The sequence below is a fragment of the Delphinus delphis genome, chromosome 13 (genome assembly GCF_949987515.2).
Source record: "Delphinus delphis chromosome 13, mDelDel1.2, whole genome shotgun sequence".
Taxonomy (NCBI): Eukaryota; Metazoa; Chordata; class Mammalia; order Artiodactyla; family Delphinidae; genus Delphinus; species Delphinus delphis.
In genome coordinates this window covers 88920843-88947015 of record NC_082695.1, presented here as the reverse complement: position 1 = coordinate 88947015, position 26173 = coordinate 88920843, and the positions used below count along the sequence as shown (strand labels likewise).

The 26173-nt window shown below is 57.0% G+C and overlaps 1 protein-coding gene and 1 long non-coding RNA gene across 2 annotated transcripts in view; one reads left to right on the top strand and one right to left on the bottom strand.

Moving 5' to 3' along the window:
• Positions 1-26173, top strand: part of PARD6G (par-6 family cell polarity regulator gamma) — a 106086-nt gene that overhangs the window by 62252 nt on the left and 17661 nt on the right. The gene's annotated exons all lie outside the window — the stretch shown is intronic.
• LOC132436370 (uncharacterized) lies at positions 11339-14562 on the bottom strand. The gene is made up of 3 exons (XR_009521789.1): positions 14369-14562; positions 12699-12873; positions 11339-12040 (listed from the first exon to the last, which is right to left on the bottom strand). It is a non-coding gene; the product is annotated as an uncharacterized lncRNA (long non-coding RNA).

Genomic DNA, 26173 nt, shown 5'->3' with positions numbered 1-26173 from the left:
GCAACAACTAGGAAGCGCTGGGCTGTATCTAGTATTTCTTTTTCTTCCCCCAGAGCTGGAAGGAACAATTTTATTTCTTTGTTTTAATAAAAACTTTACTGAGATGTAATTCCTGTATCATGTAATTCACCCATTTAAAGTGTGCAGTTCACTGGCTTTTAGGATGTTCACAGAATTGTGCGGCCACCACAGCGATTGTAGAACATTTCCATCACCCCAAAAAGAGCCCTGAACCCAGAAAACGGCTTCTTCCCAGCCCCTGACAACCCCTGATCTGCTTTCTGTCCCCCCAGATTTGCCATCCTGGGCGTTCCGCATAAACGGGTCCCATCACGCGTGGTCTTTTGTGACTGGCTTCCTTCACTTGACATCGTGTTCTTGAGACACATCCGTGCTGTGTCCTGTGTCGGTACTTCGGTCCTTCCTTATGGCTGAATAATGTTCCACGTATGGGTGCATCCATCCCTCAGTGGACGGACACTGGGGTCGTTTCCCCCGTTTGGCTGCTGTAAACATTCCTGTGCAAGTGTCTGTGTAGACGTATGTATTCAGTTCAGTTCGGTGCCTCCTCAAAAGGTTTAGCGTGGCATTACCACGGGACCCAGCGGTCCTACTTCTAATGATGGCTGTACTTCACGTTTTCCCACCTGAATGGATGCCTGTTCTTTCTTCTTCTTGCCTAATCGCCCGGCTAGAACCTCCAGGTGCTGCATTGAGTAAAGAGTAGACACTCTTGCGCCTGAGGTTAGAGACAAGCACCCAGCCTGTCACCTGAGTGTGAGGTTGTGGTGGCTTTTTCATGAATGCCCTTTATCAGGCTGAAGACCTAGTGTTTCCTTTTGTATCAGGGGCAAATGCATCTGGGAGTGGGTTCTTAATTTCATCTTCTTCATAAAAACGACCAAAGAGAATAGAGCTACTTGACTACTAACATATTTATAAGAAGAAAACCCATAAACACGAGAGTTAAAGCACTTTTATCAGCGTCAGCATTCACGGCACACACGTCGTCACAGTTACAGTTCAGTGTGTATCTGTACTTGTGGTTTCATTGTGTGCCACGGGCTCTCAGCTCAGCCTAGGAAAACTGAGCTGATTTCCTGAGTTAGGGCATTGAAACTTTATACCGCAGCTCCATTTAGAGGATTCATTTTGTTGTATTTTCCGTTCGCTTTTATTTAAACGTTGTGTGAAAGGTCGTTCGGGCTGGGTTTGATATGGAAAGGTCATTATGCCTGGCTTGGCTAAATGCAGATCTTTGTGGTCTTGGGAACGTGCTGTGCTCGAGCCTAGGAATGTCTGCAGAAACAAATGCGGGGTTTCTCCCAGCACAGAGCTGGAGGGGAGAGACGGCCCTGCCCTGCCGTTGCATCCTGCAAGTGGGCTCAGCTGGGGCCGCCCTCACCTCGGGAGCCTGCGCTGCCTCTCTGACCAGCGTGTGCCCTCGGGGCCGGTGAGGCTTGTCTGACTGCAAAGGAAGGAGAATGGTGCTGGGGATTTTGTCTTCTGGGTGGCTTTGTTTTCGTTTTTTAGAAGAACCCGTGGGAAGAGCGGCGTGCTTCTCCACTCTGCCTGTGAGTGGCTTTCCCCGAGCCCTTCGTGCTGTTTCACAGCATCGTCCCCCAGCCTGTGTCTCTCTGTCGTCCTCAGCTCCTGCTCCTTCCTCAGTTTCCCCACAGGTGCTCCTTCAGACGGAGCTCACGAGGGTGGGCTGGGTGCAACCCTTGAGCGCATCCTGCCACCTCCAGGGGAGGACGCCTGTGACCCCCCCCAGACCCCTGCCAACTGCCCCCCGGCCAGCCTGTCTGGGAGGTCCAGCCGCACGCGGCAGGGGCACGCGGCAGGAGGGCCTTGGGCTTCTGGGCGCGTGCCACCTTCAGCCGAGTGTGTAGCCCTGCCCCAGAGCTAAAGCGTACAGCTGTCTTCTTGGAAGTTTGTCCTGCCCAAACAATAAGTGTGCGTTTTTAAAGAGTTAACACGAGCTTTGTAAGCGCTGAGAACGTGCTTTGTCTGAGGCACTGCTGATGTGGAATCGGCTGCAGGCTGCGCCTCCCAGGTGGTTTCCAGGGAATTGGAGAAAGTGTTGGATTAGCACCCTTTTTTTCCCATGACAGCTATCTTTATGCAGCGTCCGTTTGTTCCCAGAACACATTGGCCAAAATCATTACCTTAAAGTGTGAAGTAATTTTTAGTGTGTATTTTCAAATATCGTTGGAAATAAATTCAGAGTTGAGGTGTCTAAACGTGGAAGATTGATTCCTCAGCCATGAACGAAGACAAAGACGTTTAGAAAAGCTAATAGCTTTCTAAGTGCAGTTCCAGAGTTTGCACAGCCACTACTCTGCAAGTAGAAGGAGGGGAGAGGGGGAGACGAGCCACTGCAGACCCACCACAAAGCCGCCACCACCTTCAGGGACAAGGGCACGACCAGGGAGTCCGCCAAGCTGTGAGGACCAGTGACCACCCAGCCACCGGCAGGCCCCCGCCGCTGACTCCCCAGGGTGCCACCCATGGGCGAGCTGGAGCCATGGCTAGCTCAGCTTAGCGGGAGGGAGCCCAGGTCCCTTGCTCAGCCTCACAGCCACCCTAGCCTCTACCCACACTGCCTGCCCTTGACCTCAACACACACCCTCGCCAGCTTCTGCTGCTTACAGTAAAAGAAACACATAGAATTAGACACAGAACCTGTCCTTTGGCCACCTTCCCTTGCCTGGCGTACGTCTGCTCGTGGGGACGTCGGGCACAGAAGGGAAGGCGGGGCTGCCGTTTCTCCGAGGCCCTCAGCAGAGGCGGCCTGGGCGTTTCAGGAGAGGGACGCAGTGGCTCGAGGTCCAGGGCAGCTGTCAAGTTGCAGACACAGGAGGGCTGTAAGTGCTCTGGGTGCCCGCTTCCAGCCTCAGGTTCCCCCTGACGAGGGGCATAGGGGGCGGAGCCAGGCGCCGGGCTTCCCACGGCCACGCGTGTGTGCTCCCGGGTCTGGTTAAATGCGGGTTCCGCCGGGCGGGGCCTGGTCTGATCTCTGGGGCAGCTCCACGGCCCAGCCCGCTCAGCAGACCCAGGGCCTGCTTCCCGCGTTCATTCCGCACGAGGAGGGTGCCGGACCAGGCCCCCGCCAGGAAGGGGGCGACTCCCGGCAGGCAAAAGGCCAGGCGCCCCTGTCTCAGCCTGCCACGGCCCCAGGCTGTGGTGAGCAGCTCTGACACTGGGTGGGGCACCGGGCTGGGAGGTCGCCCCTGTGTCCCCAGTCACGACCCAGCACAGCTGGGGCGCAGGTCCTCAGAGGGTGGCCCGGGCTCACAGGCACCCGAGCGCTGCCCCCGTGTGTCCCATGTGTGCCGCCAGGTGGAGAGCGGACTGGGCAGAGGACGGCCACGTGCTGGTCGCCCGTCTGTGCCAGCTCGTCCACCGCAGACGGCTTCCAGGTTTGCCCCCAAGCCCCCTTGGCCTCAGGTCCCGCCAGCAGGGTCACCCGCTGGCCCACAGTCTTCTCCATCACGTGGATACGGTGCCCCCGGTTCCCAGCGCTAACGGCAGCCCGGGGGCCCCCCGGCCCTCTCGCTGTTTGGGGTCCTGGCGGCAGGGAGCTGTGAGCGGACACGGCAAGAGCTACCCTTCAGGGAGTGTGCAGAGGAGAAGGGGTCTCCGGACGCAGCTTTGGTGAGACCGCTAAAGCTGGGGAGGGGGCGGGAGCAAAGGCCCGCGGACCCCCGGGTGCTTACGGCCCCGTTCCGGCCAGTTCCTGGTGCCCGAGTGTGTGTAACGCGCACGTGCGCCCCAGGCCTGATGTCCACCTCGGGCGTGTGCAGGCCATGCCAGTCGGGGGCACTGAGGCCACAGCACCGGGAAACCAGGGGCCAGTGCAGAGCCCCAGTGGGGATGCCTCCCTGGGCCTGGCCTGGGATGCTCGGCCTGCCCTGCAGGCCCCGGTGTCAGCACCACGGCTGGTCCTCACAGCGTCCTGACCACAGATGGACCCTCTGGGCTGCACCTGCCCCCCGCCCGCCCAGGCCGGCTGTCTCCTGTGACCCACGTTTCCACGTCGCGACCACTCGTGTGTTGCCACGCGCCTTAGACGGCCTGACTCTGCGGGGGCCCCTCCCACCTGCTGGAGACGTGCGCGTGGCGGGTGTTCTCCCCTGCGGCACTGCTGACACTTGGGCCAGATAACCCTTTGCTGCAGGGTGTCTGTGCTTTGCGGGCACGTGGCGGCGCTCCTGGCCCTCACCTGCACGGCGCCAGTAGCACCCGGCTGATGACAACCACAGGCGTCTCCACCGTCGCCACACGTCCCCTGGGGGTCGGGACCCTCGTGGCCGTTCCCTGCGTTGAGTGTCACTTTCTGTGCTGCGGTCATGAGGAAGGCGCTGTGCTCTCAGGCTGAGGGTCTGGCCTCCCCAGGAAAGGCTGGCCCTGGGGTCTGGGGCGTGTGGAGTGTGTACTGAAGTGCTAGGAGCTGGGCCAGGCCTGCTTCCTACAGAGATGGAGCGGCCCCATCACACTGGGCACCCCATCACTGTGGTGTGACAGAGACAAGCAAGCTTAACGTGAGACGGTCCTGCTGGAAACTTCTGGGGGCAGCTGCCTGCCCGGCTACGGGCGGCTCCCAGCTGAGCTGCAGGTGAACGTGACCAGGGAGCTTGGAGGGAAGTGAGCTCTGGTCCCCACTCGGGGACTGGTCCGAGGAGAGCCTGGAGCCCATGTTTCCAAAGACGTGGGCACAGACATGGGCAGGGGTCCCTCCCCCTCGCAGGGCTGCCGGGGAGCCCGTGTGGGCCGAGCGTCCCAGCCCCCCAGGGTGAGAGCCGAGCGCTGCACCACGGGCCCTGCTGCGAACTCCCCCAGCAGGAGCTCAGGCCGGTAGGGCTGCCAGGACCGTACCTTCAGGCAAAGTGAGCTCCAAGCCCTGAATCCGGGGCTGCCAGACCAGGCCTTCCGGTCACTTACGCACGGGGCACCTCAGTCTCCTTTCTGCATCTCTCGGGAGGGCGCTGGACTTTGTTACCTCTGCCTCTGTCCGCAGCTCTGCCAGCCAGGCACACGCCTACTGCTGCCGCCACCTTGTCACGCCTTCGCAGAGGCCCCCCGCAGCCTGCCTTCTCCTTGTCTCTCGGAGCCTCGGGGCAGCTTCCTTGGCCCTCAGACCACAGGAGCATCTGTGTCAGCTGTGTTCCGAGCCAGCACGCAGGCCGTGGAGGCTCGTTCTGAAATTTGCGTAACCCAGGCCATTTGCTCTGATGAGACAGTGTCGGGCGCCAGGTATTCCGAACACTCAGGTAGCCCACGGCATTGGTGTTTGTCGCCGTGCTCACGTACCCAATGAGAAAACGCGGCCTTGGGGCCGGAGTGGCTCCCAGGGTGCCATGGTTGGTGCAGTGCCTCAGGCGCAGAGGCAGGAGACCTCAGACGAGACCTGCCTGGGGAGCTGGGGATGGGGGAGCGGGGCATTCACTGGGGGCTCCCACCCCTGTCAGCCCTTTGGCAGTGACGTTGAGGCCCGTGGCCTGCGGTACTCCCCTGCGACGGCCAGGGAGCCGGGGGGCGTGCTGCTGCAGTTGGGGGCACGCGAGCCTGCTTGCAGAGGGGCGACGTCGTCCGGCCCCGGCCTCGACGTGCGTCTGAGGCTGCTTCACCGAGACACACCTGAGTGACTTCAGTTCCCGGGATTTCCGAGTGAAAATGTTCCCCTCTAGTTAAAACCATGACTGCAGTCCTCCTACCGGCCCCTCCCGCGGGGGCCGGGCCACGGCTCGAGGCCGGGAGGTTTGGCGAGACGTCCCCCCACGTGGGCTTGAGGCGGGGACGCCGGGTTCCGATTGGTGCTTTGTGATCAGCCCCGCCTCGTGGCTTCTGCAAAAATGTAAGGATTCGGGAGTTTGGCTGTGTCTCCGCTTGACTCGGCGTGTTCTTTATTAGCTGTCTGCCCAGGTTGGGTGCGTCCTCCCCCGCTCCTTCCCGAGGAGACATGGTCCCGTAGGTGGCAGGAAGGGACTGGGGCCGAGGAAGGGGAGAGAGGACGCCTGATTCTCAGCATTTGCAGGCTTGGCTCGGGCAGAGACATTCAAGGAAACCATGCTGGATGCCCCCAAACGCTGATCCTCACCCCTTCTGCCTTAGATCCGCGTCCTCTCGAAGCAACGCAGGGCAGTCAGCCCCAGCCCCTCCCATGTACCCCTCCCGGGGCTGGGTCTCCACTCACCCAGATTTGTTGACGTTTGCTTGCTGCCCTGTGTTATGTACATAAAGACTGGTTTCCCACAAGGGCTGGATAAGCGGGTTGTGCTGAAGGTGACGCTCCGTCACACTCTGAGGGCCTCCACCCCGCTCCAGTGAGCAGGGCAGCCCTAGAGCAGAGATGACCCGGGAGTCTGGCGGGAGCCTGTGTGTGTGTGTGTTGGCCCGGGTGCGGGGTGGGGGGAGCTGGGAGCTGGCCAGCAGGACACGTTAGGAATTCTCCAGGAAGATCCCTGTGGGCTCTGGGCGTCTCTGCTCATCTTTGCATTGCAGAGAGAGCAGAAGGTTTGGGAGAAGTTTTCCTGCCGTGAATGCAGCCAGGAGTGCGGTGCTGGGGCCTTGCAGTGGGGGCCCCGGGTCCCTCACGGCAGCACCCGACTCTCCCGAAGACACTGAGTTTGCAGAGCCTCAGCCGGAGTGGGGGCTGGGCATGCGGGACCCTCCCCCTGCTGGCATGGGGTTTTTACTGAGGTTTTTATTGAGATGGTTGCAGTTTTCAGAAATAATACAGAGATCCCAGTGTACTTTGCCCAGTTCCCCCCCGTGGTGGTAGTTTACGAAACTGTCACAAGTGTCACACGTGACACACCCGCGCCTTGTTCAGGTTTGCCTAACTTTACTTGGCACCCAGTTGTGGGTGCTGGCATGATTTTTAAGAGCAAATCACAGCAGTGTCTGGTAAGACTGAACACACAAAGACGAGCCACTTCCCATCTGTGGCAGGACGTTCTGCCCCATCAGACGGCGATTGACGAGTGCTTCCTACCTCGTAGGGCTCGGTCACGGGCTACTCACATCAGCATTGTCTGTGGGCCATGCCTGACACCTGTCAGCCCTCGCGGCCACGGCCTCCCAAGAGCGCTTTCCTCCCCCGTGGAGCTGTCCTGGGGCCTCCATCCCACAGCAAGCTGCAGAAGCAGCCCTCCGAAAGCAGGCAGGCGGCAGCTGTAAGGCCGAGTGTGCTTCACTCCTTCCCGTTCTCCCTGCCGACCCCTCACCCCCGTCACACAACCACCGCCCCTTACCCTGCTCCCCAGCCCGGGTTACCTGCTGTGCCCGCTCTCAGGCGAGGCCCGCGTGGGCGCTGAGATCCCAGAGCAGGTGCTGGGTTTTTTCTCTGGGGTTTGGGGGCATTTTTTCAGCTTTGAAGGAAGTGGGAAATACACACTATAAGTAGGATAACTGGTTCTGAAAAACACTTAACGTGTTCGAAGTTAAAACGTAACTTACAGGTATATCCATCAGTCTTTTCTCAGGGCATGAAGTTTTCTGGGTAGAGACACTAGGAAAGACTTTATTAAAAAGCAGGTATGCTCATGCAGCTCAATATTAAAAAACAAACCACCCAATCCAAAAATGGGCAGAAGACCTAAATAGACATTTCTCCAAAGAAGACATACAGCTGGCCAAGAAGCACATGAAAAGCTGCTCAACATCACTCATTATTAGAGAAATCAAAACTACAATGAGGTACCACCTCACACCAGATAGAATGGGCATCGTCAGAAAATCTGCAAACTACAAATGCTGGAGAGGGTGTGGAGAAAAGGGAACCCTCTCGCACTGTTGGTGGGAATGTAAATTGATACAGCCACTATGGAGAACAATATGGAGGTTCCTTAAAAAACTAAAATTAGAATTACCATAGGACCCAGCAATCCCACTACTGGGCATATACCCAGAGAAAACCATAATTCAAAAAGACACACGCACCCCAATGTGCATTGCAGCACTATTTACAATAGCCAGGTCATGGAAGCAACCTAAATGCCCATCGACAGGCAAATGGATAAAGAAGATGTGGTACCTGTATACAATGGAATATTACTCAGCCATAAAAAGGAACGAAATTGGGTCATTTGTAGAGACGTGGATGGACCTAGAGACAGTCATACAGAGTGAAGTAAGTCAGAAAGAGAAAAACAAATACCGTATATTAACGCATATATGTGGAACCTAGAAAATGGTACAGGTGAACCGGTTTGCAGGGCAGAAATAGAGACACCGATATAGAGAACAAACGTACGGACACCAAGTGGGGAAAGCAGGTTGGGGGTGGTGGTGATGGTGGGATGAATTGGGAGATTGGGATTGACATGTAGACACTAATATGTATAAAACAGGTAACTAATGAGAACCTGATGTATAAAAATATAAATACAATTCAAAATGGAGAAATAAATAAAAAGCAGGTGTCAGCTACTTTAAGAGTGGTCGGGTATCTGCTCTGATTTCTGTTTCTCACCTGTCCCTTTAAGCCGATATTCCCTCCTCTTCTACACACTTGCTTCTGTCGCCAATCCTTTCCAGGTAAAATGTGAACTCCACCCCCTCACCGCTTTCTCTGTTCATCATGACCGTAGCTCTTCTCTCCTCGTCCGCCTTCAAGGCTGGTCCTCATAAACCACAAACCTCTCCTCTCCTTGCAAAGCTCCTCCTCCAGGAAGCCTCTCAGGATTTACTGTCCTCTGACCGGAAAGACGTCACAGTGTCGCTGGCGCTGGTGGACCGTTGGGGTCATCGGATTTAGAGGCGCTGCCTGCGGCGGCGTCACAGCAGCAGGCCCGGCGTGGCTCATCGTGCACGTTGACCCAAAGCTCGCAGCCCCGCTTCCGGGAAGAGCCCACTCGGAGGCACAGTGACGGTCTTAGGGTCATCGTAGAGTGGTTCGAGCGTCCAGGTGGGCACGCGGAGGCCTCTCCCTGCAGTGTGCACCTGATAACTATGACAGAGAGAGACCTGTCCTACCTGGAGAGCGCCCAGGGTACGGTAAATGAAGGAGCCAGCTGTGAACCGGGCACCCAGCAACACGGACCGAGCTATGTCCCGAAGCCACACGCCGAAGCCCTCACCCCAACGCGAGGGTCTTCAGGAGGCGATTAAGGTTAAATGAGGTCATGGGAGGGGGCCTGTGTCCTTCTAAGAAGAGGAGAGGACACCAGAGCTCCCCCTCCACCACGAAGAGGCCCCATTAGAACCCACCACGCGGCGCCCCGAGGGCAGACTCCAGTCCCCAGGACTGTGCGAAGTAAATGTCTTCCGTTTAAACCACCCAGCTCGAGCTAGCGTAGGAAGTTCCCAGTTACTAAAGTGCTGTTTTATGTATTTTCTGTTTGTGGTATCATGATGGTTAATTTTGTGTCAACCTGATTGGCGTAAGGGATGCCCGGAAAGCGGATAAAACATTATTTCCGGGTGTGTCTGTCAGGGTGTTTGCAGGAGAGATGAGCATTTCCATCAGTGGACTGAGTAAAGCAGGTCACCCCCGGCCCCCTGCAGTCGGTTAGGGGCCCAAATGGGACCAAAGGTGAAGGAAGGGCAAATTCTCTCTCCTGGAGCTGGGGCATCTCCCTGTCTTTGCCCTCGGACATGGAGCTCCTGGGCCCCCAGCTCGCCTACGGCTGGGGGCTGCCTTGGCGCTGTAACCGCCGGAGCCGCTTCCCGTGAGAAGTCTCCTCCTACGTCTGTGTCTGTATGTGTCCTGTCAGCTCCATGCCGCTGAGAACCCCAAGAGTACAGATACGTTTTAGTGGCGCTAAACAGCCTGGGAGAGTGTGCGCGAGACAGTTATTAGGAAGGAGGGCATCGGGGCATTTTCCTTCTGTTTCGTGTATTGAATCTGTGATCCAGTCTGGGCTGTTCCGCCCCCCGCGCGTGCCGAGCGCTTTCTCCGCACGCTGTTTAAATGAATGCGCCAGCAGGAGGTAGCGACTTTTCACGATGCCACCTTTACCCCTGCTGAGGGGCTCACACTCCTCCCGGCCACCGGCGCAGTGCCGCAGGCGAGCACCTGGGTCCCGTGCCTAGTGGCGTCTGCCTCTAGCCTCAGTTTCCCCATCTGTCAAAGGAAGGTACCCTGGGCCTCAGGAGCTGTGAGGACCGAGGAGGACGGGCTGGGAAGCTCTTAGTCGGCTCGGCCTCCAGGAAGGTTTGTTCCCGGCTGAGCCGGCCTCTCCGGGCCTCAGGAAAGCCGCCCGAGTGGCTCCCGTGTCTGTGGGCCTGAAGGGTGGGCTCTGAGCACCCACAGAGGGTTGGAGAGGACGGCTTCCACTTCCTGGCTGCAGGCGCCTTCGCGTTCTTCCTCTGGAGCCCTGGGGGAGGTCGAGCGTGGCTCAGCAACGGCAAACAGCTCTCAGGGCTGACCGGGCTGAGCCTCAGCCGGGGCTTCTCCCGTGTCCTGACGACCTAAAGCTTCACTTGTCACTGACCTCAGTGGTTCTGCCAGCAGCCTGGACCCTGAATCTCGGTGGAGAATTTCGAGTGCTGCCCAGAACTGGCCACACAGGACCCAGCACTCTTCACTGTGGGCTTGGAAAGCATCTCAGCAGACCCTTCGGGGAGTGGTCCAGACATCTCCCACCTCGGGCATGGCTTCCTTTGGCAGAGAAAGGTATTTCAGAGCTGACTTTATTTTTACTCTGAGGTGGCTTTCAAGACCCGATCCATTGTTTGCGGCAGCTTTTAACAGAAAACACCAAGTGTTGGTCTGAGTCTTGTTTTCCTGGTAAACTTGTTCAGGCTCCCGGTGTTCACCACCCTCACATGAGGCTGGGAAACGGGGAGCTGAGCGCCACACGTAGCCTCTCAAATTAGGACTTTCTACATTGTGTGGTTGGCTTGTTCATGTTTACCTCATGCTGGTTCCAGACAGCTTCTATTAACGCCTGGTATTTTGTGTTGGGCCTCTTCTCCGGGGAAGCCAGAAGAGAGCTCCTGAGACCAGACCCCACACACAGGGTGCTATTTATGCTTCTGTTTTTTAAAACCAGGGCCGCGGCTACTTTTGCTTGCTGCTCTGCTTAGAAATGCACAGGGACGTGACCGTGGGTTAGGCAATGGTTTCCTAAATATCATATCACAAGTACAAGCAACAGGGGCTTCCCTGGTGGTGCGGTGGTTGGGAGTCCGCCTGCCGATGCAGGGGACGGGGGTTCGTGCCCTGGTCCGGGAGGATCCCACATGCCACGGAGCGGCTGGGTCCGTGAGCCATGGCCACTGAGACTGTGCATCCGGAGCCTGTGCTCCGCGGCAGGAGAGGCCACAGCAGTGAGAGGCCCGCGTACCACAAAAAAAAAAAAAAAAAAAAAAAAAAAGCACAAGCAACAAAAGAAAAAATAGATAAATTGGACTTCATCAAAATTTAAAACTTTTGTGTGTCAATATCAAGAAAATGAAAAGATAACCCACAGAACAGAATATTTTAAAGTCTTGTATCTTATTAAGAGATTTGTGTCTAGAATATAAAGAACATTCTCATCAATGATAAAAAGACAAATTGAAACCTGAATGTGTCAGATTTGGCAAAGGCTCTGAAAAGACGTTTCTCCAGAGAAGATATTCAGATGGCCAATAAGCACGGGAAACGATGAAAGATAAAAACAAATACGGAGAAACTAGAACTTTCGGGCACTGCTGATGGAAATAAAAAATAGTGCAGCCGCTGTGGAAAACCATTCGGCGAGTCCTCAAAAAGGTGAAAGTATAGTTAGCATACGACCCAGCGATTTCACTCCTAGCCACCTACGCAAGAGAAATGAACACATATGTCCACACAAAAACATGCGTAGCCGCATTATTCACAATAGCCAAAAAGTGGAAACAACCCAAGTGTCCATCAAGGAGGCAAGGATTTTTAAAATGTGGTCCATCCACACAGTGGTATATTTCTCAGCCATAGAAAGAAATGAAGCACTGATAAATGCTACAGTGTAGATGAACTTGAAAATATTATGCTCCGTGAAAGAAGTCAGACACAAAAAGCCACATACGGTGTGATTCCACTTACAGGAAGTGTCCGGAATTGGCAAATCTATAGAGATAGAAGGCAGGTTAGTATGTGCTCGGGGTTGGAGGGAGGGAGCCATTTTGAAGGGCGGTGTTTCTTTCTGGGGTGATGAAAATGCTCCAGAATTAGGCAGTGGTGATGCTTCCACAACACTGTGAATTTACTAAAAACTTCTGGACTGTACAGTTGGTTTTTTTTTTTTTTTGCGGTACGCGGGCCTCTCACCGTTGTGGCCTCTCCCGTTGCGGAGCACAGGCTCCGGACGCGCAGGCTCAGCGGCCACGGCTCACGGGCCCAGCCGCTCCGCGGCACGTGGGATCCTCCCGGACCGGGGCACGAACCCGTGTCCCCTGCATCGGCAGGCGGACTCTCAGCCACTGCGCCACCAGGGAAGCCCCGGACTGTACATTTTTAAATGATCTAAATGGTGAATTTTATGTTACATGAATTTTATCTCAATTTTTTTAAAAAAACACCTTTCCTTGAGCCAGATGCACAGGGAGCAAACGTGGGCTGGTGAAGTGAACAGCTGGGCGGTGCCTGTTGCATGGACCACTTGGTGCTCGCTGCTGACACCGCCCCCATGGACTGGGGCAGAGGTGGGAGCCTGGAAGCTCCTCTGTCTTAGAGGTTTTCTTGGGTGGGGTCGGGGGGCTGGGGGGCGGCGTGTGGAAACACCCACCTGGGATGACGATGCCCTCTAGCTGTGTCCATGGTCACGTGCTGGAGGCTCACAGAGGAGCAGGTGGGCGGCCTGAGTCTTTTCTGAGACAGTTCTAGTGGGGACGCTGACGCTGGTGACCTAGGAGTGGGGCTCCAGCTCTGGGGTTTCTGATTATTCTTTGCTTCCATTTTTCCTATAATGAATATGGATGATTTGGGTTAACTTTTTAATAGAATGAGATACTAGACGCCCAGAAGCAAAAGAAAACATAAACTCTCTTCCTTTCCTTGCCCTGGACTTGGGGTGGGGGGCCTTCCAGAAACAGCACCCTAAGTAAGTTAAGAATTCCATGCCCTAGTTACAGAAGACACTACCCAGGGGAAAACTAGTACAGTTGACCCTGTGTATCCACGGGTTTCACATCCATGGCTTGAACCAGCCGAGGATCGAAGGGGATACAGATGCAGAACCCACGGATACGGAGGGCCGACCACACTGGGCCATTTTAAGGGGCTTGAACATCGCAGATTTTGGTGTCCACGGGGGGCCCTGGGAGCAGTGCCCCTCGGATACTGAGGAATGACTGTACTGTGTTTTGTTTTTTGGTTTTTTGTCAAAAGAAAGCTTGTTGTCAAGCACCCAGGCTCTCTGAAGCTCATGTGAGGAGAGTTTATTTTGAAAGAATGTGTTTTAAAGTGAGAGGGAAGGAGGGCTGGAGGACTGGCCGTGTTACTAGGGAGGTTTTCTCCCCGAGGGGTCCCTGGCTGCGTGCTCTTGCCTGTTTCCCTTCCTCCGTCTGTGGCGAGTCCGAGGTGCCCCTCTTCCCCCACCTTCCAGCTCTCAGTGGCACCGGAGTCCCTGCCTGTTTTCAGCGTTCTTAGGCTCTCTGTGCACACCTAGCAGACAGGTGTGCCTCAGCCCACCTGCTGGGAGCTCGTCCTTACCTGAGTACTGCATGGCATCCTTCTATACAGGACCCAGGGTCCTAGTCTACGTTGAGCTGGGCTACAAATAAGTTAGTACTGCTAAGAACAAAGCACTGAAGATGTTTAGAGTTTACCAGAAAGGGTGGACCCACAGATATGATTCTAAGGAAACTGTGTCGGTCAGTCAGCTCTTGGGGGAGGCTTATAGCCCTCCCAGACCTGACCCAGGTGGGGACGGAGGTGCTGGGAGCTGCTCAGGGTCACCGGCCTGTCTCCCAGTGCCAGCGGCTCCCAGGCTGGGGTGCCCTGCCGACCACCGTCTGCAGCTCGGCCAAGCCACAGCCAGCCTCTGCGTGAGATGCACAGTAGAGCTCGTCCCGGTGAAGCTGGGGCAGGAGGGTGGGAGCTCTGCCGTGGACAGAGGCAAAAACCCAAGAAGAAACAAGCGCCTGGGAACAGAAGACAAGCACAGGAGACACCTCTATGCCGTTAAAAGAGATCGCGTCACCTGAGCACAGGGCCCAGAAGCCGACTCTAGTTCATGGACACACCCTGCCCTGGGGTGTCGGGGAGCTCACAGCCACCGAGAAGGCCCCACCCCAGGAGCCCTGTGAGTGATGCCCAGGCCCCGCCACTGGGTGCCCTCCCTCCAAGCCGCCTGACACTGGCCTGGGGGTCACCGCGGCCGGGGCCGTCTGTGGCGTCACAGCAAGGATCTGCCGCTCCTCGTCCCCTAGATGGGCCTCGGTGACCCAGACCTACCCGAATTTCTCTGCTGGGTGAGTAGCAGACGCTCAAGACACGTGCGAGTGGCCGTGCCGAGGCCCCCAGAGCCAGCGTGCAGCCCCTGGAGGACAGGTCTGTGTCTGCTGTCAGCAGGGCTCCTAGGACCACGACTCCGAGAGGGGCCCCAAGCTGTCAGGAGGCGTCTTGCCCTGAAGCAGGGCCTCACAGCCTCTTCCGGAGAAGGACTGAAGTCCATGTTTACCTTTGGGGAGGGGCCCTAGCACCGCAGCTCCAGGGGGCCCTGATTGGCCTGAGCCCAGCCCAGCCCCGCCCAAGTCCTTGTTTCCAGAAGGGCACAGACTGACACACTGACGGGTGACGGGCTAGAGTTTTCCGCTCCCAAGCCACGCATTCCTCGATCCCCGATCCCCGGAGCTGTTTACCGCCAGAGGCCCTTAAAGGGCTCACCGCCCTAGGCCTGATTCTGCATCCATTTCGAGTCATTTCTTAGAAATGCTCTTTAAACTTCCTTTGAAGCTGGAACCAGCCCCGACAGAAGCAACCGTGATGCCAGGACCGACGCTCAGAGCACGTTTAGCCGGTTCCTGAGCTCTGGGCCCCCGGGTGCCCTGTGGAGCTGTCCCAAACCCAGAGGACTGCACTCCTGGGGAAGATGGGGGACTAACCGGGATGGCGTCCTTTGAGGAAAACTCAGGGGGGTGGGGGGCATCCGGGAGTGGCCCAGCTGAGTCCCTCAGCCCAGCCAATCGGATGAGCCGGGAGTGGAGAGAGCTGGGTGCGTGGCGGGGGCTCCAGGGAGTTCCGCTCCGCGAGTTCATCTGGGGGCGCCGGGGGGAAATAGAGCAAGGAGACAGGTCCCAAGTCTGCACGACAGAGTTTGTGAGGAGGCAGAAAACTGCGGGGCTTCCGGCTTCCTTTGTAATATGTGGCATATTTTGTTCTTCAGCGTATGTGGCAGACTTTTAAAATGTTGACATTTCCAGTGTCTCTAGGAATAACATCTTGCTCTGACTTGGGTTTTGATCCAGTGGTGCGGTTCTTCCGGGATGTTTTCTGTATGTGTCTGCAGTGTTTGCTTAATTGTGGGAAGGGGAGCTGTTTGGCCTTAACCACCCTTGGGCAAGCCAAGCCTGGAGGAGGTGTTTCCGTGCAGCCAGGCTGACGGCTGATTAAAGTCCCCCGTGTGAGCCTCCCGTCCCGTGTGGCACGTCACCGCAAGGGCCTCCAGCTCTCTGCGGCCTGTTCTCCGGCCTCCTCCCGCCTCCCCCCTCCCCTCCATCCCTCTCCCTCCTCTCACTTTTTGTTTCTAGAATCCTTTTACACAGAAGCCAGCAGCCGTCTGCTGGCCCCGCTTCCTGCACCGCGGGGCCCAGGATGCTCCTCTGGTGGCCACACAGCCGACTCGCAGCGGCTCTTGTGATCCTGGTGGCAAATCGGGCTCGTTGGGGAGCTGTTCCTTCTTCTCCTCGAGGTGCTTTAAAGTCGGGTAACTGTCCTGGGAGGGAAGGAGGCCTCCTCAGCTTGTGTCTCGAGAAGCTGAGTCAGCAGCAGCAGGATGGAGGACAGTGGGGACAGCTTATTCGACAGAAGGCAGGGCGCCTGCAGAGGCCTTCCCCTCCCCGCAGGCCTGGTCTGTCTGATCCTGGAGGAGGAGCGCCACTGAGCGCCCGATGGGGCACAGGGTTTCTGCCAGAGGTTTCTGCATCTGTCTGGTGCGTCCCCCCCTTGAGCAGTTACAGGAACGTAAGGGACCTGTGGGTGGAGCGTGGCCTGCAGGCTCGAGGCGTCCGGGCGCTGAGGTCCAGCACAGCCTGGCCGAGGCCGCGCCCCCGGCCTCCTGCCCTCGGCCCGCCCAGCTTGCCTTCTCTGGACACAGCCCGGCTCTGCGGAAAGTGCACCCCGAGCTGTTTCCTTGTACCACCTGCAGACACGCAAGACCATTCCTGGAACTGCAAATTAGAGCGGCATGGGTGGTGTTTTCTCACGTTTGTGCTTCCATTGTGATGCCCTGGTTGAGTGCATTCAGACTGGGTCCTGGTGATGCGCTGGCCAGCTGACCTGGCGACTCACGTCCGGGCATCTGCCTTAAGGAAAGGGAGGAATGTACGGCCACCTCGTTGTTATTTGTAGGACTGCAAAGTGGTGTCAAACCAAATATCCAGTTGTGAGGGGTAGGTTAGACAGCTGCGGGCAAATCCATGTCCTGGTGTCTTATGTAGTCTTTAAAAGCAGAACAGTTACTGAACAGACTCCTAACGCACAGCATTAATGGGGAAAGCATCACACACAGGGAGGCAGCAGCCAAAGGGCACAGAGAGCATCCCAACACCGGCAGCCACGCGATTATGATGCCGCGTGTGAGCAGCCTGGGAAGTGTAGCAGTGAACAACAGGGACACCGCACGAGCCGCACACAGGGAGGCAGCAGCAGAAGGGCACAGAGAGCATCCCAACACCGGGGGCCACGCGATTATGATGCCGCGTGTGAGCAGCCTGGGAAGTGTAGCAGTGAACAACAGGGACACCGCACGAGCCGCACACAGGGAGGCAGCAGCAGAAGGGCACAGAGAGCATCCCAACACCGGGGGCCACGCGATTATGATGCCGCGTGTGCACAGCCGGGAAGTGTAGCAGTGAGCATGTATTGCTTCTGAAATCAGATGAAAACGTGTTATTTAAAGCACAGCCAACACCCAGAAGAGCAGTGGTAGGGAAAACGGGTGTCCTTCCAGACAGGGATCCCCCAGACTCGGCCTGGGGTGGGACCGCACGCCTGGCCTCCGCTGGCTGCCTCAGGGCCACGCAGCCGGCTCGCAGCAGCTCGCGCCTGGACCGGGCTGCAAGGGGCAGCCGTGGCAGTGGTGGTAGTTCACCGCCGCCCCCCATCCAGTCTCGGTCAGTGGGGCCCCTGGGCATGAACAAGGCATGACCGCTCGGCACCGTGATCCGGCAGGTTGCGGTTCGCCTCAAGCTGTGTCCAGGGTGCTGGGCAGTGTGGACTGAGGATGGGCTGGAGCTTCTCGGGGCCACCGTGGACTGACCTCGAGGGCCCACATGAGGCAGCAGGAGGACACACAGACCCAGGGAGGTGGAGCAGACCCGGGGGCGCCCTGTGCTTCCCAGAGGGGACGGGGTTCCGGGCGCCGAGTGCCAGCCCCCCACGCACAGGCCCCTTCTCCAGGTCAAGAGTGTTAGCAAGCGGCCTGCAAAGCCAGACCCAGGAGGGGGGAGGTTGGGTGGGAACTCTTTGTGGGAGAGGGGACGGAGAAGGTGTGTGTGCTGACTCCTGGACTCGCACCCAGCTTCCGTCTGTCTCTTGGGGGTCCCCTGCCCACCTGCCGGGCGTTACTTTAAAGGGAAAGCAGGCCTTTAACTGTGCCACTGCTTACAGCACAGTGACTTGCAGCCTCCTGGCACTGCCTAGGCTGCCGGCCTGTCCCGCCCGTCACAGAGGGCTTCCCTGGACCCTCTCCCGGGCCTGTTTTCCTCCTGGCACAGTTGCTGGACGTTGCTGCCGGCTGCGTGTTCTCCTGACTCCGACGCTGGACTGGGGCTCTGTGACAGAGGTTCCGTCTGTCTGTCCTGTGCTCACAGGTGCGGGCAGGTGGCGGGGAATGAGGTACCATCCCCCGGCCTCTGGGGCAACCCGAGTTCTCCTCAACCTGCCAGGCTGAGCCCCTATCTGAGCTCTGTGTCTGGGGTGCTCGCCCGGCCAGCTGGCCAGGGCTGGCCCTCGAGTCGGGGCTGCGAGGGCCAAGGGGAGATGGTTCCAGGCAGTTCTAGCTGCTTTGATGGCTTTTCGACCACTAATACCTAGTTTACTTTTAAAGAAAACGGTCAGTGCTACTGAGGGAGTAGTTTGTTTTGTGTAAGAACCACAGACTGATTTCTAGCCTTTTATGCTTTAAGGCATTTTTAAAAATGAACAGACTTTATTTTCTAGAGCAGCTTCAGACTTATAGAAAAATGCAGCAGGAAGTACAGAGAATTCCCATCGCCCTCTCTCCCTGCTGACAACGTCCCACATTAACGCGTTACACTTTTACAGCCGATGAGCAGTATTGATATGTTACTGTTAATTAAAGTCCGTAGTTTACATCAGGGCCCCCTCTTGGTGCTGTGGTGTTCAGTGAGTTTGCCTCGTGCACAGTGACCCGTGTCCATCACAACAGTATCATGCAGAGTATTTTCACTGTGCTGAAGATCTGTGCTCTGTTTCTCCCCCGCCCCCCTCGCCCACTCCATCCTGGGCAGCCACGGGTCTGTCTCTTCAGTGTCTCCACAGTTCTGTCTTTTTCCGAGTGTCATCTAGTGGGAATCACACAGTGCGCAGCCTTTTCGGATTGGTTTCTTTCACGTAGTTATAGACCTTTTTAAAGTTCCTTCTGCTCTTTTCATGGCTCGATAGGTCGTTTCGTTTTATTGCTGGATGATTCTCCATCGTCTGGCTTTACCACGGGTGACCTCCTCACAGTTCGGTTGCTTCCAAGTTTCGGCAATTACGAATAAAGCTGCTGTAAACATCACGGGTCAGTTTTTGTGAGGACATAAGTTTTCGTGCGCTTGCTGGATCATATAGCTAGATTATGTTTAACTTCGTTAGAAACCACTGAACTGTCGTCTTGCGATGGCTGCACCATTTTGGATTCCCACCAACGGCGCGTGAGCGTTCCTGTTGCTCCGCGTCCTCGTGGGCACTTGGTGTTGTCAGTGTTCTGGACTTTGGCTCTTCTGTTAGAATGGCCGAACTAATAGGGGTGTGGTGGTATCTGTTTTACCTTCTGTCTCCCTGATGATGTGACGTGGGGCATTTTTCGGTGCTGATTTGTCATTTGTGTATTGGGCGAGGTATCTGTTCACACTTTTTGCCCATTTTTTTAATTGGGTTGTTTGTTTTCTTATTGTTGAGTTTTGAGAGCTCTTTGTGTTTTTTAGAAACAAGTCCTTTATCAGATGTGTGTTTTGAAAATATTTTCTCCCAGTGTGCGGCTCCTCTTTTTTTTTTTCCATTCTCCGTGTCTTTCACAGAACAGTTTTTATTTCAGTAAGGTCCCATTTCTGCATTCTTCCTCTCCTGGATCATGTCTGGTGTCGTATTTAAAAACTTGCTGCCCGCCCAGAGTCGCCTAGATTTTCTGCGCTGTCAGCTTCTAGGGGTTTTACAGTTTCACATTTACATTTAGGTCCGTGGCCCCTTTTGAGTTAGTTTTTTGAGGGTTGTGAGGTCTGGGTCTGAATTCACCTTCTGCGTGTGAACATCCAGGTGTTCCGTCTGTTGAACAGACTGTGCTTTCTCCGTTGAATCACCTTCGCCCCTTTGTCAGAAAAATCGGTTGAGTGTCTTTATGCGGGTCTGTTCTGAGCGCTCTATTCTGTTCAGTTGCTGTGTCTCTGTCCCTTCACCACAACCTTACGGTGAGTCTTAAAGTCGAGGGCGTCGGTCCTCCGACCCTGTTCTCCTCCTTCAGTATTTCACGGGCTATTCAGGGTCCTTTTGCTTTCTGTGTAAACTTTAAATCGGTTTGTTGACATCCACACAGTAAAATGTTTACTTACACTAAGGGAGTAACTTGGTTTGACGTATGCACCCCATGAAGATTTAGCCTTTTACACTTCAGGACGTTGTTTCCTGTTCTTCAGAATCAGAGGGTTTGGGGCTTTGGCAGGGGGAGCCGCTAATCTTTATGAACTCCGGGATCGTTTTTTAAGCATTTTTACTGGTCACCTGGATTTAAAAAATTCTCAGTGAATTTTTAAAATAAAATTTCAATTCAATGTCCAGTTTCTAGTGAATTGCCAAAAAACAATTTGCTTGAAAGGAAGTACTATTCGTCCACAAGTTCCCGTGTTTATAACATGGAAAATACCATGGACACCCTACGTGATTCTGCGTTTTCCAAATTTAAAAGTTTCAAGTTTAAAAATTTTAAAGTTCCTTTCATGTAACTTGGTCGATTTTCCAGAGTAGACCTGAGCCAACGGAGCGGCCCACGACACGGCGCCTTCCCCAGCCGCGGGCGCCTTGCCGCTTCCCTCCCTCCGCCCGGCCCCCCTTCCTCCTACTGACCCTGCCCCGGGGGGCGCGCAGCCCTCCGCCTGGGCCCCCGTCAGCCCCTGCCCAGCCTCCCCTCAGCTGGCCTGCGCCCCCGCGTCTCCTGGACACGGCTCCCTCCTCGCGGGGGAGGGCCGGTCCCTAACCCAGCGCCCAGAGGCACTTCAGGTCACGGCTCTCCCTCGCCCTGCCCGTCTCCTCTCCGCCGCCTGACGAGTGCTCCCGACGGGGCCCGCGCCCACCTACCCGTGTCCTCGCATCCGCCAGGCCCTCGGGGCCTGAGCGCGCTCCACATGGGCAGAAGTGGAGCACGTGCAGGTGGCGGCCCTCCGGCGCCTGTTTGCTGGCAAACAGGCCGGTTTGCGGCCGGTCAGCCGGCCCTCGGACCCAGGACGGCCCCAAGGATCCCCCTCGCGCCACGAACGTGTGTCACAGCGCGGCGCGCTGAGCGGCCTTGTCGCCCGTGAGGAAGGACTGCGGAGCGGTCGGCCTGCCCTCCCCCAGCTGGACCTGGGCCGAGGAGGGAGACGCGCTCGGGAAGCGGGCAGGCTTGTCTCCCCTCCTGCCGGGGGCGTCTGGAAGCAGAGGTGGGGAAGGGAACATAGTTTCACGTGAGTGGAAAGGTGAAACGGGAGAGGGCGGTGGCCATGCGCCCAGAAAACGGGGGCCTCCCTTCATGCTTGACTGCGTGGAAAACAAGATCGAACACGTTGCGGGATAAAGAAGCCGTGACCGTGCTGCTCTTGCGGAAAGGAATTCCAGGAACCAAAGCCGGGATCTTAGGAGTGGGACATTCTAGACACCAAGTTTCGTTTTTGAGGTCCTGGTCCCCGTGCGACGGCTTCTGTGTGAAACGACCTGAGCCGCAGGGCTGCCCCGCCGGTGTCGGCACCGGGCGTCTGGCCGGAGCTTTGCCGCGCTGCTTAGGACGTGGGAGGACGGAGGGAAGCTGCCTGGGACCCGGGCGCGGGGCCGCTGGCCTCGGGACTCGCGGTGAAGCCTGGGCGCCCCGCCTCCTCGTGAGGGCGTCGGCTCTTTCCCCCTTGAGCCGCCTGCTCTGATGCCGCCGCCGCCGAGACTCGTTTGCGTTTCCGTTCAAACCGCTGTTTGCCGGCCTGGCGCCAGCCCCCTCGTCGTTCAGAAGCAGCCGTGAACCGCGTGCATCACCTGAGGCTCTTGGGCTGCGTCCCAGGCCAGGGACAGAACCTGCCTGGCACAAGTCCCAGCGTCAACCTGCCTGAAAAGCAGGTCCCCAGGACCCCGAACGCGCTCACCCGGGGTCGGGTCCGGACCACCTCACCTCTCGCTGCGAGTCCCCGCCAGCCACACCTGAGAAAGGAGGACAGGGGTCCCCGAGCCTGGAGGAGACGTCGACGGCTGGCTGCATGTGCCAGCCTGGCCAGGCCACGGGGCCCAGAGGGTGGGCATTTCGGAGCGTTTCCGGAAAAGGTGAGCATTCGAGTCAATAGACTGAGTGAAGTAGGCTGGGCTGCATTCAGTCCCCGGAGGCCTGGATGGAACAAAACGGTGGAGGAGGGAGAATTCTCCCTCTTTCTGCTGGGCTGGGGCATCGTCCTCTTTGCCCTTTGACATCAGTGCTCCTGGGTCACTGCTGGCTCACCTGGGCCTCCAGCTTGCAGACAGCAGATGGTGCGACTTCTCGGTCTCCATAATTGCCTGAGCCACTATAGTTTCAGGGATCTGAGACGCCTCCCTTCCAGAGAGGGGATCTGTGCTGGACAAAGCAAAGGACAGGGTCACTCCTACCCGATTCTCACCAGCATCCTCTCCCAGCCCCCGGGAATGTGGTGAAGGCTCCACTCAGGACCCGCCTCCCCCAGGCCTTTCTGGACCCCGTCCCACCCTCCAGGGGGCACTTCTCAGGGCCCCTGGACCCAGGCTTACTGCCCTGCCCCCAGGTCCCCGTGTCTTCGTGCTTCCGTGCGTGTTCATACGTGTTTCCCGGTAGACAGGGCACTCCCAGGAAGGGAACCACACAACAGAATGTCCTCTGCTCCTTGACAGCCACAGGGCCCATGAGGTCCCCAGATGTAGCTGCTCACTTTGGACAGGGTCTTCGCTGGAAGGACTGAGCACCCGGTATGGTGCCTTGGTGCCCTTTAGATTTGCTGACACTCCTTTGGAGGCACTGCTAAATAAACCAGGGCAGCTGGGCACACAGGGTAGGGTCAGCATGGAGTGTCAGCTCTCAGCCAGCATGATCAGGGTCAGATGCTGGGCCTTCCAGTGTCTGTGTCCCCTTCTCAAAGGAAGGAGGCCAAGTGGTAGAGAGGGGACCGGGTCAGCCTCCAGGCTCCAGCCCCACCGGCTAACCCCCTTCCCGCTTCCCCTGCCATCCCCAGAGGTGAGCAGGCCTCCTCGCCAGCAGATGGAGAAAGGCAAGAAGGTGCTGCAGCCGGGACCCGGTCTGGCTAACAGTGTGATCAGGACCCACGAGGCGGCCGCCCCCTCTGGCCGTGGGCCTGCAGCCCTCACCTCACACTCCTGGTCGCTTCTCCAAGGTCACCAAGAAGATGGGAACAGGCTTGTAAATCATCACATGTGGCTGCAAGAAGAGAATGGGCTGAAATAAGCAAGTTTCCTCCCACTCGTCTGATGATCTCTACTGAGGACATTTAGCAGAAAATGGAAAATCCTGTTTTGTTTGTAAATAATAAGCGGCCACTGAGCAGCTGTGTTTTCTCATCTGGCAGCTAATTAAACCTCACGGTGGAAGCGTGGTTCCAGGCCCTGCCCTGACCAGGGAGATTGTAATTAATTGCTTACGATAAACGTATTGAACTCTTTGGATTCTGAAGGAGGGGGTGGTGTGTGTAGCTGTGTGCCTTCAGTTTGATAACACCGAGATTCAGTTTCAAACATTCATCTGGTTCAGCGTGAGAATTTTATCATTTGAAACAGACTGACAACCTTAATGTTGAAAAACTAGTGTATAACAATAACATGTTCACGGGAAGGTGTCAAAACAAAAACTGTGTCCAAAATGTCAGGGTCATTAAGGAAGTAACCGTACCCGGCTGATACGCTTCCCGGATGGAATTGCCAGCGGTTTGAACAAAAAACCTGTGGCGTATTATTTGGAAGTAAGGGCTGCTTTTTCTTACAGGCACTTTCTGACTTATGGTTAGGCAAATATGAGAAATACTTAACAACAAATGGGAAAATCTCCCATTTCCTGAACTACGTTTTCATCAGTGACTGAGCACGCCAGCTACGACTTCCAGCCCTGAACACACTAATAGTTCACCCATGCCGAGAGGGTGCAGCTCTGAGGCCTTCCTGCCAGCGCTCCGCCCTTCTCAAAAAATATCTAATTCCAGAACATTCCACCAAGCTGAGGAGTCCTCCTCATGCCTGCAGGCTGGGGAGGCAGGTCAGATCAGCAGGGGCGTCCGTCCGCACACAGGTGGCCCAGGCTGTGTTGCCTCCTTGGGTTATCCAGGGCACGGGGCCAGGACTGCTGCGGAAAGACCTCGCAGTCGCGCTCCTGGGCTTGTTTCGTTTGGGGTGGGCGCCCCTGGGTGGAGGGGCACAGCGGTGACGCTTGGGCGGCGTGTGGCCTAGTGCCCCCCTGGCCGTACGGCCTCAGGTAGCGAGGCTGTGTTGTGTGGGCAGCATTGCAGGCGGGCCTGCCTTCATTTCAGAAGGAAAAATACAAGCGGAAGCGTCACAGCATTTGTTTCCACGTCCAGATGGTGACAGGGGTAGCTTTTTCACTCAGGAAGTAAGTAGCAATGATAAATGATGGTTTCTGGCAACTTCCTAGAGGTTAGTCATTCAACACCATTAAAAACATTTATCAGCGTGAAGTTGGCTGGGATTTTTATATTGTTGTCTGTGGGCCAGCGAGGCCCCCTCATACCTGTCCTCTCTGTTAGGGTCTGGGGAGGCCCAGGACCAGTGGTTCTGTGCTCTGACGCTGAACAACACTCACACACGACACTAGTGGGGACAGTACGGACCCTTCAAAAAACACTCAGACAGGAGAGTGGAAAGCTGGAGCCCTCTAGACCAGAAGGGAACACGTCATGGAGGGGATGCCCTTGGAGTCTGAAGGGTTTGGGTTCCAGAGGAGGGGGGACGTGCGGTTGCTGTAGTTTGGACTTGGCATGACGGTGGGGTGAACGTGTCAAGAGCATGTAAGGCAGGTAGGGAGGAGAGCTGTGGAGGACCCGCTCAGGCAGCTGAGCGCGGGGGGCGGGGGGGTGCGGCGCGATGGTGCGTGAGCCCCAGCAGGCCTGGAGCGCACATGGGGACGCGGCCCAGGGCAAGGGCCCAGGACCACAGGGTGACAGCGCCCCCATCAGACTGTGACGGACTCGGCTCCTAGCGTCATGGATTTTCTCTGTTGTTTTCAGGCTTGTTGAGTCACTTCTTCTCTTTATCCCTTCCTTCCTTCCTTCCGGTGTGGGCCCTGACTGCTGACCAGAGGCTGCTCCCCTTGTCTGACGTGTTCTGGGTGCCTCTCCCGTCCCTGCACCCCGCACTCCTCTCCCCCCAGGCCATCCCAGCCGCCCCGTCTCATGTGCTTGGACGGCTGCGCTTCCTTTCCACTCCAGCCAGTGCCGGGTTTTCTCCTTAGAGACGGCCATTTACCTTGGATTATCTCCCCAGCGTTTGGAGACCCTCCCGTGGCCTCCCCAGTGCTGATCTCTGCTTTGATCGCACACCCGGTGTGACTCCAGGTGTGAAGAGTTTGTTGAGGTCGGGCGCGGCCGTCCCGGCACGGAGCTCTTGGGCGCTTGGAAGAGTGGGTGTCCCCCCCGTGAGCTGTCCCCAGAGGCTGTCCTGCTGGGTCCTGTGCTGGGTCAGGAGGGTTGAGGGCGAGTCTCCAGCTGTGACGGGACTTGTCGGTTTCTCCTGCAGCTCTTCTAGGGCGTTTTGCTCGGTTTTCGTTCTGTTGGTTTGCTCCGCCCCGCTGCGGCCCCGCTGGGGCACTTGGGGCTTCCCGGCTGGACCGTCTTGCGTGTGGCCCGTCTGTCCCTCTGCCCGAGGTATACGTTACCTATCAGCGCAGCTTCTGCTTTCCTCTGATTTATGTCTGAGTGGCTCCTCCGTCCTTTTAACCCGCCTACATTAGGACATTGGATTGGACTTGCAGCTGACCCTGGGCGGGTCCTGTTCTGACGCCCCCGCCCAGGGTGGACATCCAGCCTCCGGGCTCGGCCTTCACCGACCTGCGGGGGCTTCTCCGGCCTGGGGGCTGGGGGGGCTCCTCCCTCCGCCTTTGCTGTCGGATGCGGGTAAAGCGGCGTTTTTCGCTGTTGGACTTGGACTGGGAAGAGATTCCTAAAAGTGCTGTCTCTTCAGGCTGCCCCTTCGTGGTGCTTCGGGTGGAAAGAGCGGTTTTGCTAGGCTTCGGGGTCTGTGCACACTGGCGTCTCAGGCTGCGGCCTTGGAAACAGAAAACCCAGGCACTGGACAGCAAGTGGTCCCTGGGGCCACGGTCCTGGGGCCGCCTTCCGCTCACCACCCTCGGGGTCGTCCTGCGGTTTGTGTGACGTCGGTGAACCCGGAGTAGGGTGGGCAGGTGGGCATTCCCCCCCTCCCTCGGGAGGCAGAAGCCCACCCCGTCTCGTGCGGGGGCCTCGTCCACCTGTGTATGTGGGGAGCCCTGCTGTCCTCTGTCCCCCGAGTCCTGGGTGGACGCACAGGGACGCAGCCCTTGGGCCTCCCTCCGGTGACCGCGCCTGGAGTGCCCACTGCCCTGGGGCCACCCAGCCTAGGGACGCGGGGAAGGGAGCCTGG